The sequence below is a fragment of the Triturus cristatus genome, chromosome 1_2 (assembly GCF_964204655.1).
Source record: "Triturus cristatus chromosome 1_2, aTriCri1.1, whole genome shotgun sequence".
Taxonomy (NCBI): Eukaryota; Metazoa; Chordata; class Amphibia; order Caudata; family Salamandridae; genus Triturus; species Triturus cristatus.
Genome location: NC_140580.1, coordinates 1,102,928,185 through 1,102,945,721, shown reverse-complemented (window position 1 = coordinate 1,102,945,721; position 17,537 = coordinate 1,102,928,185). Strand labels below are relative to the sequence as shown.

Below are 17,537 nucleotides of genomic sequence, written 5' to 3'. Positions count from 1 at the left end.
ACAGTAGGGACCGATTTTACATCCTTCCCAATCCGCTGCTCTGGTCCGGGGCGGGGCCCTGCCGCCTCTGGTTCGTTGGGGATCTTCCAAGAGAACTTGTTCTTCCAGTCAAGGGCTCATTAGCCACCAGTGAAGGAAGGGCTGGGCAGGGGCGGGTGTTAAATATCCCTGTCTGCTGGGGCCTGAGTTTACTGCCGGAGAGGATGCGCAGCCAGGCCAGGGGAGCGGCTGGAGACAGGGGCCACTGGAGCACAGGTACCGAGATTACAACTGCAGTGCAGTGGCTTTAAGGCACCACTGTTTGCAGAGCTGTACATTTCCACACGTGGTTTTATATCGGAATGGAAGTCAGTTGTGCAGCGCACTGATGTCCTAAGGGTGCTTTGGCGCTAGACACATATATATTTCATTTATTGTTACCTGGCAGAGCTTCTTTTTACTGTTTATCTTAAAAGCAGCAGGGGCCTGATAGAGCGAAAGAAAAAAAGTAAGACGCGACTGATGAAAAGCAAAAGTAAATACCAACAGTTGTAAATACAGCACAAGGGACTTGGTAAAGACAGGTTAAAAAGCATATGTTGGTGCATATATTGTTGCGGTAGGGTGGTGTATCACAAAAGCACACGAGTGAAGGGGGGGCTGGGCAGGGGAGGGTGTAACCCTGTCTGCTGGGGCTTGAGTTTACTGCCGGAGAGGAGGCGCAGGGCCAGGGGAGCGGCTGGAGACAGGGGCCACTTGAGCACAGGTACCGAGGTTACAACTTCAGTGCAGTGGCTTTAAGGCACCATTGTGTGTGGAGCTGTGCATTTCCACATGTGGAAGAAAAAGTTGTGTGCTTTTAGTGTGTGAAAGTGCATTGTAAAGGTGCAGAGGAGGAGTGGGCGGGAGGTTGCTTTCTACCCTCTGGGTTCACATGGAGTTGGCTTAGGCAGAAACCCCAATGGCGAGGGAAAAATAGGTGCTGCAGCCTGTGTATCGTTTCTGCTGCTTTTCAAATTGACCATCAATTAGAGAGAGGGAGGAAGGGGCAAGGAAATGTGCCACTTGTGTTGGAAATGCAGCTCAGCTGGGATCCAGGCCCACCCCACTGCATCACTGTCTCCCTGGGAACCTCCAGCCCAATCACAGGAAGCGGCCGCAAAAAAATTTCTCCACGAAAACTTTTTCAACTTTGAACTTGCATAATTGAACTTTCTTTAAGCAGCAGGGCTAGACGACCCCTCCCCGCCGTGACCCTCCCCCACTCTAAACTCCGAAAGACAAACACGTTGTGTTTGATAACAAATACAGTGGACCAATGCTCTCCATTACAAATCGAGTCCCGTTATTAAACAAAAGATATTAGTTACTTTGCTGTATACATTGTAGCGTTGTTGTAGGTATTCGGGGTTAGTATATGCAGGGCCACTGGAATTATGCGACAGGAGATGCCCAAATCATGCAACACTTTAGCGTGCCTCCCTGTCAGTGTAAAGACACGAATCCATCCAAAATATTTCCCTTTCAGGACGGACTCTTAACAGCTTTGAGTGTACGCGCGGAGTTTGTTTTCTGGAGATCACGGAACGTGGGCAGTCTAAGCAGCAAAGGTCACACCCTATGTTTATAGAAAAAGCTGCTTTTGCGTTGGAAAGTGGACTATGGTGAAAGAAGTGCAACGCCCGGAATGTGTGTAGCTGCCAGTGAAGCAGGCATGGCGAGCTGCTCCCTACCGGCTTCCGGAGGGGGTCGCGGGCGAGTCCATCGCGAAGCCGGAGGAGGAAGACGAGGAGACCCTAAAAAAATATAGTGCTCACCAACTACAGATGAACACACAAAAGCAGACGAAAACCGTAGTTAGGCGGTGCTGCTTCCGGAATAAACGGAAGTGAGTATCGGGACAGCAGCCAATGAAAAGCCCGATAAGAAGAGCAATGCCAGAGTTAAACCAATGGCAAGCAGCAGTAGAAATTACCTTGAGTTTCACCCAACATACTGATTACTTAATGCTTCGTAGAGGCAGTGCATACGCTGCCCTGTGCGAGACCTAAAAAGAATGAAGGTTATTGAGTGGGATAGAATGCCTCTTGAGAGGAAGAACACTTTGTCCTTCATTGCTTAGGTTCGGAGGGGCAAATTGTGCTCAGAACAATTCCACAAGTTATGCCACCCTAGGGTCAAGGTGACATTAATGCTTTTGAAGAAGCTCTATTGTTACAAGTTTATTATTGCTTGATTAATTATTACCATTGCAAACCATTAAAACATTTGAACAACATGACTACAAATATAGTATCCGGTAACACCACAGCACAAATTTACACTATTCACTGTTACAGAAAGCATCATTGTTATGTGGTGGTCAGATGCACTGATCAAGAACAAGTTCAAAGCAGAATTAAAACAGCAGAAGAGAATTCCTAACACGGTTAATTAACCTCAGTTTATGATTCTGGCTTAACCTAGAGAACCATCCATATTTCAGAGGCATTTTTAAAGACCCCTGCCCTCAGGCCTAGCTAGAGGGTTTTAGGTAGGATGTGCAGAAAGTGCAAAAACACTTAGATATGATGTGGGCAAGTCTGAGGGTGGAAAATACTGCGGAGGTGTACAAGTAAAGTAGCAGCTAAGACAAATCTTCACTGTTTGCAGTCCCCTTTATTAGGGGGTTCATGCATCAGAATGTGCAATATCACTAGGATAGTCAGGAGAGGAAATGCATAAAATCTCAAGGTAAAATGTGAAAAGCAAGCGGTTAAAGTGCTTATAAGACAAATAAAGTGCGTACTAAAACAGATCTTCAGTGCTGGCCTGTCCCCTACATAAGTGAATTCGTACTCCAAAATATGTGGTATGGCAAAGATATTCAAAAAGGGGATGTGCAGGGTGTCAAGATGAAATATATCTGCCTAGTCAAGCAGGTACATCTCTTTTAAAAACAAGTAAATTGAGTGCTGTGACGGATCTACAGTGCTTGTCTGGCCCTCTGCATAGGTAGATCCGTTAACCAAAATGTGCAAAATTACAAGGATGATTCGAAAGGTGCTATGCAAGGTCGCAGGATTAAATGCAACTTCCTAAGCGAACAGATAAGGTGCTTCTAAAAACCGAGTCCTCCGTCCATGCAAGCTCTGCTAATTAATCAGGATTCGCCCTCTCCTCTAAGTTCTTAATTCATTTGTACAGAGCCACAAGGGTGAGTGAATAGTAACATGTTCAAGGCAGATGAGAGCGGAACATAGTCCATACACAACAACAGGGAATTGGACAAGTCATAATAAAAAACAAAGAATAACTGCAAACATAAACAGATCAAATACCTACATAAAACAATGCTCAGTGCTGCCAGCTCCAATGATCAGATCAAAATACCCCCTGTCCCATCTTTTCAGGCACTTGTTTGTACGGAGTTGCTGTGCTAAACTTTTTAGGTCTCGCCTGCGAACGCAGCGCGGAGCGCTGCTTTCGGCGAGATCTATTGTTGCTGACTTGCCTCGGAAGGGGGACAGGAGATGTGCACGCGCAGGCTCTTAGCGGATTTGAATTGGTGTACGCGCTTACAGCCACGCGGCGTGCACATCTCCTGTCCCCCTTCCGACCACATGTCAGCCCACGCAGCGCGAAGCGCTGCTGTCGCCAAGGACGCTGTGCCTCGATCAGGCACCAACAATAGCCCACACGGAACCCCCCAGCCCTTCTTCACTCACCGGGCTGCTCTTCTGGGGGGGGGCTCCTCCTCGCGGCTGCAGCACTTCTCTTGCGGGGCTTCCCTGCACTCCCGGGAGCCCCATGCTGCCGTGGGCAGCCTCGTCCGCCGCAGTCTTCACCCGGGCCCCCTCCTGGGACCCGGGGCTTCGCTCCACTCCGGTTGCCACCGCGGGGCTCTCCCTTAAGCATGGGAGCCCCGCGTTAGCATGGTACGCCGTCTCTCTTCCTGCCGGAGCAGGCCCCGCCCACGTCCCGGGCAAGGGCGCCTGACTTCCGGCTTGTTTGTTATTATTGTTGTGGTTAATCCGCTTCGGGAGCAGCTGTCAGGAGGAGGAAGAGGGCTCGGTCTCCCACTCTGAGGTGCTTTATTTAATCTTTTCCAGTCAGGCTCCTTTATTGCTTCTCACGTTGTAGTTTTGCTGCCTGGCTCAGAACTCTGACGGTGTGGCCACTGTTTGGATGCATGCTTGTACTTTACATACAGTTTGCCTTCTGCAGTCGCCTTATCCGAAGATGCTTTGTTTTCATGTAGGTCACGCCTCATTTTTATTCACTATTTAGGCCAATACATACGCACTTGGTGTATCAGATCTCTCTGATCAAAATGTAGGTGATTGCGGCATTAGGAAAGCTCCTTTAAATGTCCATGCCCTGTCACTTGGTTAAACTTGGATTAATGCATTTGATGACTGTCTCCATGAATCTAGAACCATATCTTTTTCATTTATACCGATTTTGCTTTTAGTCGTTATGTAGCAGTGTGCTGTAAACAATACACGTTGGTGTTATCTAAATTAAATGTTTGATTAATTTAACGTACACTACACCGTTTATCGACCGCCGCATTGAAGACTCGATTTGGCCTTGCTGTGTTTGACTGCTGTGTGTACAGGTTGCACATTCGTCTGAGATGCCTGTGCTTAATTCTGGTTATGACAGCAAATGCTTGTGTATTTTTAAAATAGAAAATCAACTTCCTGGTGCATGCCTGGCTTGCAGTATTGTTTTTTGTAGCAAAAAAAATATTTTGCAATGTTTTCAAATTCTGATCTGTGACGTGGAGCCAAAGGCATTTTATTACTTAATTCATAGAATGCACTTACTCAAAAGCAAAGAAACCGCTTTGAAGCGCCACAACACCATGTCCTAGCATGTTTTGCATATTGCTTGCTCTTTTTTTATGTTCATGCCCAGTGAAGCATTTTCATATAGTTAAACAAAAACTGTGTACTTAAACACCAAGCCAAACAAATCGTTTCTTAAATTGTGGCACCAACCACAAACGGGTTGCTATGCAATTTTCTCTACTCACATGGCAATGACGCCCCCCCCCCACACACGTGTGGTTCTTTTCAGGAGTGGGTATCTGCTCATCACTCAGCTGTATCCCTATACAAAGACTAGGTGCATGGAAAGAGCACGTGTCCTGAGCCTAAATCTACCTCCAACTTCGGATAGTCTGGGATCCTTTAAGCCTTTGAAGATTAACGTGTTTATTTAGATGTTTTGTAAAGTACTTGTAGCCCTTTTTGGACAGATATCAAGGTGTGGTAAATCAATATAGATTAGGCCTTTGAATGTCACTCATGTCTGCTTGAGGGTTAAAGGCTCATTCTGTTTTGTTACCTTTGATGTATGTGTTTATTCTTTCTAAATTCAAACTTGGAGGAGGAGTGTAGACAAATTGTATGGTATATTTGAGGCACATAAGATCTGCGCTACAGAGAAGTTGGGAAGAAGCTCACTTGGGATGGTGAAGCAGCTGTAGCCAATATGGATCAGACAATTAACCAACTGCTCTTGCTGTCAAATTGTTTGCCGCTCCAAAAATTAATAAAAAAAAATATGCTGTCTTTTATAGAAGCCAAAACAATTATTAATATAATGTAAAATACATCTATATGTTCAACAAGAGGACCTGTCTGTGTTATTAGTCTTTTCATAGTTTAGAACTAAATACTGATTTAAATGCTATTGATATGGCTTACTTGAGCAATACTGAGTTGTGATGCTACTGTTGCTCGAGTTAGAAATCCCTTTAAAAGCAGAAGACTAGAGGTTTTTGGCAAAACAGGAACAATTTGTTTATTTAAACGTTACGGCCAGGAGAACAGTTGGTGTCTGATGACTGCTCAATTTATATTCTGTTGGCATCCGTCTTAAATACAATTTTCAGCAGGTTGTAAAGGGTTCTGGTGTACCATATATGGTGAGGAATGTTGGTTGCTGACCGTGGGACCTGGGGGGTCTTCTTTTAAACAGTTTTCTGTGATACCCCTCGTCAGACTGCCCAGCCCCAAGGGCGTGGCCAGCGAACCCCGCCCTGGGGGATCAGCAGCAGAGTGGGGCCCTATGAGGTCACCCTTGATGACAAACTTGGTGCAGACCCCTGATTGACATAGCTCTAAGCAGCTCTGAGTTTTTAGATGCATGTAAAAAATGTTAACTCCCTTGGCTGTCTATTAGTCCTTTTTAGGTCTCGCCTGGCTATCGCGTAAGTGATCGCACAGCGACACTTATGTAGGGGCTTCAGAAAATGCTCCCAAAGACTTCCCAGGCGGATAGGGTGGGGGTTATGCGCACAACCACGCGCATTCCATTTGCCACCAGCTACTTCCTGCGCGTACGCCGCCTCACGCATTCAGAGAGATTTAGTAAGGGGCACAAGACCTTAGGAATGCGGTTTATGGCCAGTGCATGTGAGGCATTCAAGCGCGAAGCCGACATCTGGCATCGGACTTGAAAGCAGCAGACTGCTTTCGCCAGCGCACTTCCTGTATCCCCTCTTACAACAATTAACTTTCGTTATAACTCACACTCCATATGCTCGTTCCCTTCCACCCTTCCTTTGATGTCTGCTTTTCTTGTTGTTTACAAACCACGCCGCACACTGCTGCACGCCGCACACTGCTGCACGCCGCACACTGCTGCACGCAATGCAATAGGTCTCGCATTTACGCGAGTTTAAGCTATTGCCGTCATAAATAACAATGTCTTGTATTTATGTTTTCAAAACCAATACCAAAATAAAAGGCATAGCCATTTACAATGCCAATAGCTCAAACTTGCGTAACTGCGAGACCTATTGCATTGCAAATGCTTGTTATATTTGCAGGACTGGTGGGGTTGGGAATTAGTCCTTATGGGGTGCCCAGTAAGGAGGAAAATCCGCAGTCATCCAATAGCTCTTTGCAAGTCCACTGAGCCTTCATCACATAAACGGCAACTGCTCAAACCTAAATTTCCCTGCCATGGGGGTAAATGTAGCTACAATGGAAATAGACCACGACGGTATTTCAGATACTTCTCTTTCATGTTGTTACTATACCTAGTATGAAGGTATGATTGATAGATGGCTGTTCTATAGTTTTCAAAACTAGCCATGCATTGGCTCGTCTAGCTAAGGTAGCCCTATCCTCAAGCACAGAGAGCGATTTAATATTTTTGCTGGCCAGTTTTTTGTAGCACATGTGACTGGAGTTTCCCAAATGTGAGTTAACCCTGTTAGAGTTGGTGAGTCATTAAGATAAGCTCTGGCAGCTAAAATATCATTATTATGTGCATCCTTCCATAGACAGAAATTCAAGGTGTTGGGAGTCGCGTTCCTGATTTTATTCCAGCAATTTACGAAAGCCCTGACCTTGGGTTACGGTTGGCAATTCTTCCGCTGACTGCATCGCTTGGATTGACCTTCTTCATTCAGCCATGCGTGAATTTCCTTTCCCAACTTACTTTCATCGGCTTCCACGAATCCTGGTTGAAGGCGCAGCACGAGATCGCGCATGCTGATCTCCAACCCTACGTGTTCCTCCCTCTTTGTTGCCATGCCTTCTTCATTTAAGGGAGCACCACATTCAATACGAGATCGTGCATGTCGATCTCCAACTTTATGTTTTCTCCTCTTATCGTTGCCAAGTCTTTTAAGGGGACAGCTCGCTTGTACTCAGTTTTGGGAATCTGTAGCGCACGCACGCACTATTCCCAACCGCAACGCTTCAACACAAAGGATTCCTTATCACCTCTGCTTTTCTCTGCTGTTTCGCTCTAATTTATCAAACAACATACGCTAATACCAACATATGTTCAGGCAGGAGTCTTCCCTAAATGTGTACTTTTGATTTGTGAGCTTTTAAATCCAGCAGCCTCTCTTCAGGTACTGTGAACCTTTATTATTTCCACTCTGCTGGTCACATTCTTTATTCATTCTCTTTCCAAGCACAAGCTTCTCTCTCAGTACCATTTATTACTTCACTTTGACATATATGTTTCTTCACAATTTATGACATATATAACTATACCTGTTTGTCTAATTTTTATTACTGATATTTAACTTCTACTATTTTATTTATATTATTGTTACTAAGCATGGCCTCCTCCCAACAAATTACAGCTCCTCCACCCTTTTTACAGTCACCTGGCAAACCTATTGTTAAATGGCATCAATGGATTAACATTTTTGACAACTATTGCCTCATGCAGGGTGAGGTGATGATTGGCACCCTTTTAAAGAGGCTTTAGCTCGTTTGACCAAGCAGAATGATGAAGAACCGAGCATTATGCTGGAACGTCATAATTTCTTTAAATGGAAACAAAATATTGACGAAACAGTAGAAGAGTATATTGCAGAACTGAGAATACTTGCATCTACAGACGAATTTAGTGCAAACACAGATTTCGAGATTAGAGATCAATTTGTCTACAGGTGTTTTTCTCATAAGATACAAGAAAGACTATTGAGTTGCAGGAATCCCACCTTCTCTGAAACTATTGACATAGCCAAATCAATTAAACGCTCCATGGTCTCCTCTAAGGCTATTCATGATGGGCAATTTGTTAATTCTCTTACTACTCAACCTGAGGCCACTGTATCTACAATTTCAAACATCAACAATTCTGGAAAATCTTTCAAGAAAAACTTTAGCATGCTATAGATGTGGGTCTAGATCACATATTGGCAACTCTCCTAATTGCCCAGCCATTGGCAAGAACTGTACTGCATGCAAAAATGTGGTAACTTTCAAGCTGTGTGTAGAAGTACGAGAAGACCAATGAAAATCAACAGCATTGACTTCTCAGAGGATTTACAAGTTGTTTCATAAAACTCAGTAACGTTGATGTGACAATTTAATGTAATTCCATTAGTGGTATAGGTGCAGCTAAAGGTCCGTGGTGTGATGTTTTTATTGCAGATGTTCCATTCCAAGCTATGGCAGATTCCGGGTCTCCCATCACAATTCTTTTTGAGATTTCTTTTCAAAATGCATGGCATGGTTCCATATCACCTACTCCAACAGATGTCAATCCTAAGACGTTTGGGGAAACTGAAATTGATATGCTTAGTTACTTTTCATCTAAATTGATATGCTTAGAACATCATGTTTTTACTAAAGTTTACATTGCAATCAAGGGCACAGATATTGTTGTCTGACAGGATCTTACAAAAAGGGAATTTACCTTAAACCAGGCTCTGATAACCCTATTGTTCTTGGTTACTTACCAAAAGGATATGTTACTGAAGATACTTATAAAGTGGATATGTTGTCTAATAATAACTCTTCTTTTTCAGCTCTTCCTACTGATGTCAAGGACATTATCAACCAATTTCCCATGGTTCTTATCAATAAAGTTGGTACTGTTTTGGGTTTTGAACACCAGATCAAACCAGATGCTCAAACTGTTGTGCACAAAGTTAGACCTATATCCCTCAGTGCCAGAGATGATCTTAAGAAGGTACTGGACAATCTCTGTTCAGAGGGTATCATTGTTCTTTGTGGTTCTTCTCCATGGGTTTCTCATATTGTCATTTGCAGGAAAAAATCTGGCGACTCTGTGCCGACTTGCGCTCCTTAAACAAAAACATCAACATAGATTTTCATCTCCTTCCCAAAATCTATGACCTTTTAGCTGGTTTAGGAGGGTCCAAGTATTTTTCTCTCATTGACCTACGGTAGCATACCATCAAATTCCCCTTAGTGTTGATTCTCAAGAGCTCACCACTTTTGTCACCCCTTTTGGGGCATTCAAATATCTTAGGCTACCATTTGGATTAGCCTGCACCGCTATCGTGGGCCAGAAACTCATGGACTCACTTCTCAAAGACATTCCTGGAGTCCAGGCTTATTAAGATGATATTCTGATTCATGCTAGCAGTCGTGAGGCACACAATTTTACCTTATCCAAGGTTTTGTCCAAGCTGTCTACCTCTGGAATGACCATTAGACATAAAAAATGCAAATTTGGTGTTCAAACTCTTGACTATTTAGGACACATACTTTCTCCAGAAGGTATCAAACCCAAATTATCGTTGATCAAAGCTGTACTTGACGCATCACCTCCTAAAGACAGAGATGCTTTGTGCTCTTTCCTTAGTTCAGCTGAGAATTATGCTCGTTTTGTCCATGGCTATGCTCAGATTGTTGAACCTCTTTGAACTTTACTTAGGAAAGGTGGACATTTTTTGTGGAGTGATGACTTACAATATACCTTCAACCCCGTCAAGGTTATTATTGAATGGGCTCCCGCCCTACAACCATTTCAAGATGATTGCAGATGTTTTTTAAATGTGGATGCTAGTTTGTATGGCTTAGGTGCTGTTCTTTGTCAGTGGGAGGAAAACAAGGAACACACCATTGCATTTGCTTCTAGAACACTCCAACCTGCAGAAACACGTTACAATACAATTGAAACGGAAGCTCTCGCGTGTGTCTGGGCCATTCAGAAGTTTAGATCTTATCTTTGAGGGCGAGAATTTGACATTTTCACTGACCATAAACCATTGGTCTACATGCTCTCTGGCTCTGGTCCCAATAAGGCCTCTGCAAGATTGATACATTTATCTCCACATTACAAGAATATCATTTTGTAATCAAACACTTACCTGTATTTCTAGAATGTCTTTGGAAACTGAAGATAATGAGTGTGAAACTGGTATTTCTGAGTGTGTGGTGGCGGCTATAGATGCTGTTTTGGAATTTCCTTCTATTTCTGAGAACACATGGAGAGAAGAATATGTCAAGGATCACAATCTTAGTAAGGTCAAACAATTCATCATAGAAGGATGGCCAGAAAGCAGAACGCTTTCTGATGAAATAAGGAAATTTGCTTATGTAGCTGATGAACTGTCAATTGCTGATGAGATTGTCATGCGTCATTATTTGTTCATTCCTCCTGAGAATTTACGCATGAAAAGAATTTTATTGGTGGCCTTCCATGGAAGCTCAGGTGAAATCATCCATTGAAATCTGCACAGAATACCTTTTATCTGATAAAAGATGGAACACTTTACAAACTCCCTCACACCCTGTACCCTATCCAGGTGGTCCCTGGGACAAAATTGGCACAGATTTTTCTGGGCAATATGAGTTTTTACCTGCACACAACACATTTTTGATTCTAATGGTGGATTACTTTTTGAAACTGGATGGTCTACTGGTTTTGTGACAGTCCCACCACTGATAACACTATAAAAATTTTAGTACACATTTTTAAACTTGAAGGCTCTCCCAAATCTATTGTTACTGACAATGGTACCCACTTTGTTTCTCAACGCATGGGGACATTTTTAGAACTTCATGATATTCAACCTTTTAAGGTGTCTCTCTATTCACCCTCTTCCAATGGACTCGTGGAGAGGGGTAACAGACCCATCAAAGAGGTTATTCAAACTGCCATTTTGGCATGCTTGGATGTTGGAGAATACTTGAGCGAATAGGTTTGGTCTTATAACACCACTCCCCATTGTACTACTAGAGTTGCACCTTTTACTTTACTTAGGGGTAGAACGGTGCATTCTAGTTTGTTTCCCACATGGCTATCCAGCAAGTCTGATCGCAGAACTGAATCATTGGATGTTATTAAAGATAGGGTAAAAAGTAAACAAAATGCCATAAAAAGTCATTTTGACTTCAAAAAAAGTTTTAGTGGTGAATCTTTGAAACCTGGTGATTGGGTTTTAATTAAAAATCCCCAGAAAGTATTGAAAGGCTCTTCCAGAATCTCTTCTCCAGTGCAAGTTTGTAAAGTGATAAAAGGTTCAGCTCTTTTAGTTAACAGAGGATGGTGGAATAAATGGAATTTAATTCTTCTTTCCAATGCACAAACTGGCATTATTGTCAATCACTCTGTTCCCAACACAGACCAATTACAATCTTACAGTTTGTTACAAGATTTTGTTGTTTCCAAGCCTCTGAGTAATTCTACCTTGCCTACACCTCTTCTTTCTTCTCCCTGTGGAACACCCTCACCCACTGCTCCTACAACTGTATTGTTGGGTGACAAAAATGGAGTGACGGGTGACAAAAGTGTTGTTCGCACAAGGAGATTACCTGACAGATTTAAGGATTTTGTTTTGGACTTCTTTTTCCCTTCATCAGACTTCGCAAACTTTGTATTTTTTCCACTTGCATGCTTGTATTCTTTAATTGTATTTTTTCCTTATGTTAGAATCTAGTTGTTTATTTCACTTGCTGTGTTTTCATTTCCTTACATCTGCTAAGGAGGGAGATGTTGTGGGATTGTTATTGTTCTTGTGCATGAGACGGACGCATGCAGTCTTCCATGGAAGGTCTTGCATGCGATCTCCTCATGTACAAACTTGTTTATACTCAACTATGTTCCACGCTCCATGTCCTTTTGCTGTTAGTGGACTTTCAAACAACATTCATTTTCGTGCTTGAATCCGCAGCAGCTGGACGCCGTGGTCGTGGGTGTGTGTTACTTGCGAATAAACACCTTTTCAGTCGTGTATCGTGTACCGCTCACCGTGTACCGAGTGTAGATACTACACTTGATCTTACCCAAAAGGCCGAGAAGCGATACCCGAGTGTGGATTATTAGAACCAAATTGTCTGCGTACAAGAGACTAGAGAATACTATGCCCCCTAGTTTTGTGCCAGAGGTCTGAGCAAGATGGCAAAATAGTGATTGGTGGTCTCACTCACGTCTTCCGCCTATCCCGGATTTCCAAAGACCCAAGGGGGATGGAAGGACGTCTGTGACTCTGTACCTGGGCCAAAGACTTTCTCCCCAGTGATTGAAGGTCTCTGAAGACCCACAAAAAGAGGGGAAATGAAGGTGCAGCCAAGTGGCGTGCACAGAGCTGCTGTCAGCACGGTGCTGGCTCATCGTTTACAGTGTGAGTGCAGAAAAAAAAATCTTCTAGGAGGGGATGGCACTGCGCAAATGGCAGGAGACCAGGTAATAGTTTTTCAGTTTAAGGAGGTGGGAAAGGGTTTTGTGCAAAGGTGGTACAGGGGTGGGTGACGGGAGGAAAGGTAGTCATTTTTTATTGGAAAGGAGGGTATCCTGAGAGTGAAGAGTGTGGGTGGCAGGAGGCCTAATTTATCTGCCTTTTCTATAATACATGTAGTATATGTTGCCCCCATTACTCTTCTACCCTGCTGACAAGTTAGAAGCAGGGGCAGATGATTTTGGAGCCCATATGCTATTTTTAAGTACAGATGGGTAATATGTGAAATAGCAGGAATATTATTATGCACCTCAGAGTTCAGAATGGCAGCACAGACTACTTGAGCATCACGCTCGCGATCTATTTGATGGCTCTCAGAACATCGCTGTTATTCACAGTTGCCTAGGTATAATTCATGATATTAATGTTAACATCTAGACTCTCTTATAGAGACCTGGTCACATGTTAGATGGCATCTGGGAACGCTTCATTCAAACTAATGCAATAATGTGTGTATAAAAAGTCTAATATTACACCCAAGTTATACATAAAATGGATCCTGAGGTTGACGAGAAATGCCCTAGGAGTGGGACTTAGAAGGGCTTCTTCCTGCCTATGTGGTGGACCTCCAGGGTGGTGATGTTTTTCTGAATGGGAGACAAGCACCCTGTCTCACTTGTCAGAGAGGATACTAACAGCATCTGACAAACTATGGGCCACATTTAGGGTTTGCCCAGATTTAAGAGGCATTGAAGACCGGCTGTCCTCCTGCTCCACCAGACTCGCAATTCCCTCGCCCTATTTAGAGGTGGAGGATCGCTCGTCTACTATCAGGGGATCCTTTGCTGGCTTTGCCTTTGTTAACGCCTGACCCAGCAGTACTTCACCACTGTACAGCTTGGTCGGTGGTGATCTACACACTCTATGGAGTGTGGGCTAACTGTTACGCGTTCTCTCTGCCTGTGTCTGCCGTGTGATGCACTGCGAACATTGCAGGGTAAATGCAGAATGGCACCCACATGCAAGGAGAAAGCGCCCTTCACTTCAAGGCAATTTATTTTGTGTTCAAGCAGAACATATTCTTGTGTTTTGAGTTTTTTTTCTTTGAACAAAAAGTTTGCAGAGCTGGTGTGTTAAGCATGGTGCTGGCTTGGTAACCCTTCAGTGATGGGAAGGGAACCACAGTGGCTCCCTCTATAGCACAGAGATTCCCGCCTGGCAGCCTGGGGTCTCTAGATAGGACAAATGATACTGCCAGAAGAGTGGTGGAGTGATAGACCCACTGACTGTCCACCTGGAACTAAATTGCCATATATGTTCCTACACATGGTCCAAATTAGAAAAGGAAGTAAAGTGATTACCAAGTTCATCTCTCTTGGTTTAGTGTTGGCAAAAAGAAGGCGAACCATGAACTAGAAATTACATATTGGTCCGACATAATGAGAATGTACTCAAGGACCTTAGGAAATGGAAGGTGTCTGAGGGAGACATCAGAAAGCAAATAGTAGGAAGGAGGGGTGAAAATTGTGGACTGAATGTCTGGAATGTTTGTCAGATAATCTTCTGTGATTAGCCACACATTATCATGAGAAAACGCGAAATGTGACTGACGTTTAAATAAGATATACTGTTACTGATGTATAGTTGGCAACAAAATATAATAGTAGAGAAACTAAAGTTAACAGCCATGCTTTATTTACTGCATAAACTGACACATAATTATTATAAAGTATGATAAGAATTATTTTGTCAATAGTATTGATAGTGGATAATGCCTCTGGACCTTTGTGAAATTACGGTGGTTGGAAAAATCATTGTTTGGTTGAAGATATATATATATTTATGTACGGATGTATGACGTTACAACGCATACTTTTACAACGCATGCACTTACAACGCAATTTTTACATCGCAACATCCACTACAACGCATTCCATTACATCGCATGACACTACAACGCATTTTAAAAAACTACCTTTACAACGCATTCCATTACATCGCATACTACCTTTACAACGCATACCATTACAACGCATACTGTTACATTGCATTTAGGGTAAGTATTGGATAGTATAGGGGTAAAAATTACTATTCTAACTCCAGGGGGTGCAACAGTAGGGTAAGTGTTGGATAGTGTAGGGGTTAAAAATTACTATTCTAACTCCAATGGTATGCATTGTAATGGTATGCGTTGTAATGCCTGCGTTGTAGTGACATGCGATGTAGTGTCATGCATTGTAATGGTATGCGTTGTAATGGTATGCGTTGTAGTGTCATGCGTTGTAAAGGATGTTCCGTTGTAATGCATGCGTTGTAAGCTTAGTGCGATGTAATAGTTGCGTTGTAAAGGTTAATCATTAAGTGGGTCGCACACCGCTCGTCATACTAGCAAGTTGCCCCATAGGATTCTGGACAATGAAGTAGCAGCGGCGAGTACACCTATGCTACAAGTGTTGAAAATAAATGCCATCCCTGGACACGTGTTTCGAGGTAGTTGCCTCTCGTCAGCAGGGAGCAGGTCTGTATGTGGGGTGCCGGTAGACTGCCAAAAGTACAAGGTTAAATACCTTTCACGGCGCGCGGGTGCGGGATCCTGACTCGTCAGCCGTGTAGCTCGAGGGAGCCTTTAAAGTCAATCATTAAGTGGGTCGCACACCGCTCGTCATACTAGCAAGTTGCCCCATAGGATTCTGGACAATGAAGTAGCAGCGGCGAGTACACCTATGCTACAAGTGTTGAAAATAAATGCCATCCCTGGACACGTGTTTCGAGGTAGTTGCCTCTCGTCAGCAGGGAGCAGGTCTGTATGTGGGGTGCCGGTAGACTGCCAAAAGTACAAGGTTAAATACCTTTCACGGCGCGCGGGTGCGTTGTAAAGGTTGTTTCCCTTTATGTACGTATGTGTGTGGTATTTCTATTTTGCAGACATAGCCAAAGGTCAGCTGAGAGCTGCTTACAGTCAAAGACAAACATAAAGTCATCGAGAGCTAGGAGAGGTAGCTGGTTTCTGGATTGTTACAGCAATGTGATGTAGTGTTCTTTAAAGAGTTGTATCTTTAACTCTTTCCTAAATTGGGGCAGTGATGGGGCCATCCTGAAAGTTACGGGGCTGTTGTTCCAGATCCTAGGTGCATAGATGATAAAGACCACATGCCTTGTTAAATCCGCAATAAAGTATTATAAAAACATATATATTTAGAGTCACTTATAATTCTACAGTCGAGAAAACAACCAGAGCTGTGATCTTAAAATTATGTAGAATGTCCCAGGCATCTTCTATTGATAATATCTGGAATCAATCATGCCTTTGCTGTTGAAATTACCTACTTGCATGCCATCCAGAGTTCTGTATTTTTAATACCCAGAGTTAATCAGTGCTCTCTGCTGGGTGATACCCAGATTTAATTCCAACTCTGCTTCTGATAATACAAGGGCATACTCCTTCGCCTGCAAAGATTCAGCCATAGGTCTACTCCTAAGATAAAACCAGACACAAATATAGATTATATCCTGGTGGCACCTAGGCATGCTCAGAACATTGCCTTTCTTAGCACCCAGACTCACACGTAACTCTTCTTTTGAAAATAACCAGACTCGCTCAAAGGTCTGCTCCTGATATTAACCACTTCTAAGTCTGATGTGATAATAACCATACTTACTCATAGCTCTGCTTCTAATAATAACCAGAATCACTCATAGGTCTGATATTAATGAAACTCACTTCTGATTCCAATCCTGATAATAGACATACTTACTCATAGCTCTATTCCTAATACTTAACCAGACTCACTCATAGCTCTGCTTCTAATAACAACCAGACTCACTCTGAGGTCTGATATTAATGAAACTCACTTCTGATTCCAATCCTGATAATAGACATACTTACTCATAGCTCTATTCCTAATATTTAACCAGACTCACTCATAGCTCTGCTTCTAATAACAACCAGACTCACTCTGAGGTCTGATATTAATGGGGCTTGCTTCTGATTCCAATCCTGATAATAGCCATACTTACTCATAGCTCTGTTCCTAATAATAACCAGACTCTCACACAGATTTGCTTCTGATAATAACCAGACTCACTCACATTCTTCTTCTCTAATGGCCACATTATTTCATAGTTCTTCTCTTCCTGATAATACCCTGACTCACTGAGCTCTGCTCTTGAGAATTCCCAGACTCAGTCACGGCTTTACTCCTTACAATACCTAAGCTCACTCATAGCCCTGCTCCTGACAATGACCAAACTGAATTAGAGCTTGGTTCCTGGTTTAACCACACTCTCGCATAGCTCTGCTTCTGATACTAATCAGACACACATGGCTGTGATACTGATAATATATTTACAAACCAAGGGGCAGATGTAATAGATTCTCATGGAGCACAGTGCAGCAGACACAAATGCTGCACTGTGTAAGAAGGAGAGAGCAGGAGAGTATCATATTGAGATATGTCACTCTCCTCCCCTCTCCCTAGCACCGGCGCAGAAATATACTGCTGTGCTCCAAGGACACACCTTTGCACCAGGAGAAACCTTCCAGTACAAAATACCATACTTAGACTAAATTTAAAGCTATTTCCACTTTGTAAGAGTGCTGTACAGTGCAGCACACATACAAATTCGGAAAAGGAAGGAGAAATGAAAGCATTGCTCCTATTTG

At 43.1% G+C, this 17,537-nt stretch overlaps 1 protein-coding gene across 6 annotated transcripts in view; it reads left to right on the top strand.

Moving 5' to 3' along the window:
* LOC146868753 (glycosyltransferase family 92 protein gtnt-30-like) overlaps positions 1-17,537 on the top strand; it is a 376,977-nt gene that overhangs the window by 264,219 nt on the left and 95,221 nt on the right. The window contains exon 1 of one of the 6 annotated variants that reach the window (XM_085613727.1): positions 196-255. The exons of 4 other annotated variants lie outside the window; for them this stretch is intronic. The gene's annotated coding sequence lies outside the window, so the exon portion shown is untranslated. Of the gene's footprint in view, positions 1-195; positions 256-17,537 lie in introns of those variants that run through there. One more of the 6 variants, XM_085613728.1, reaches the window with a different exon arrangement.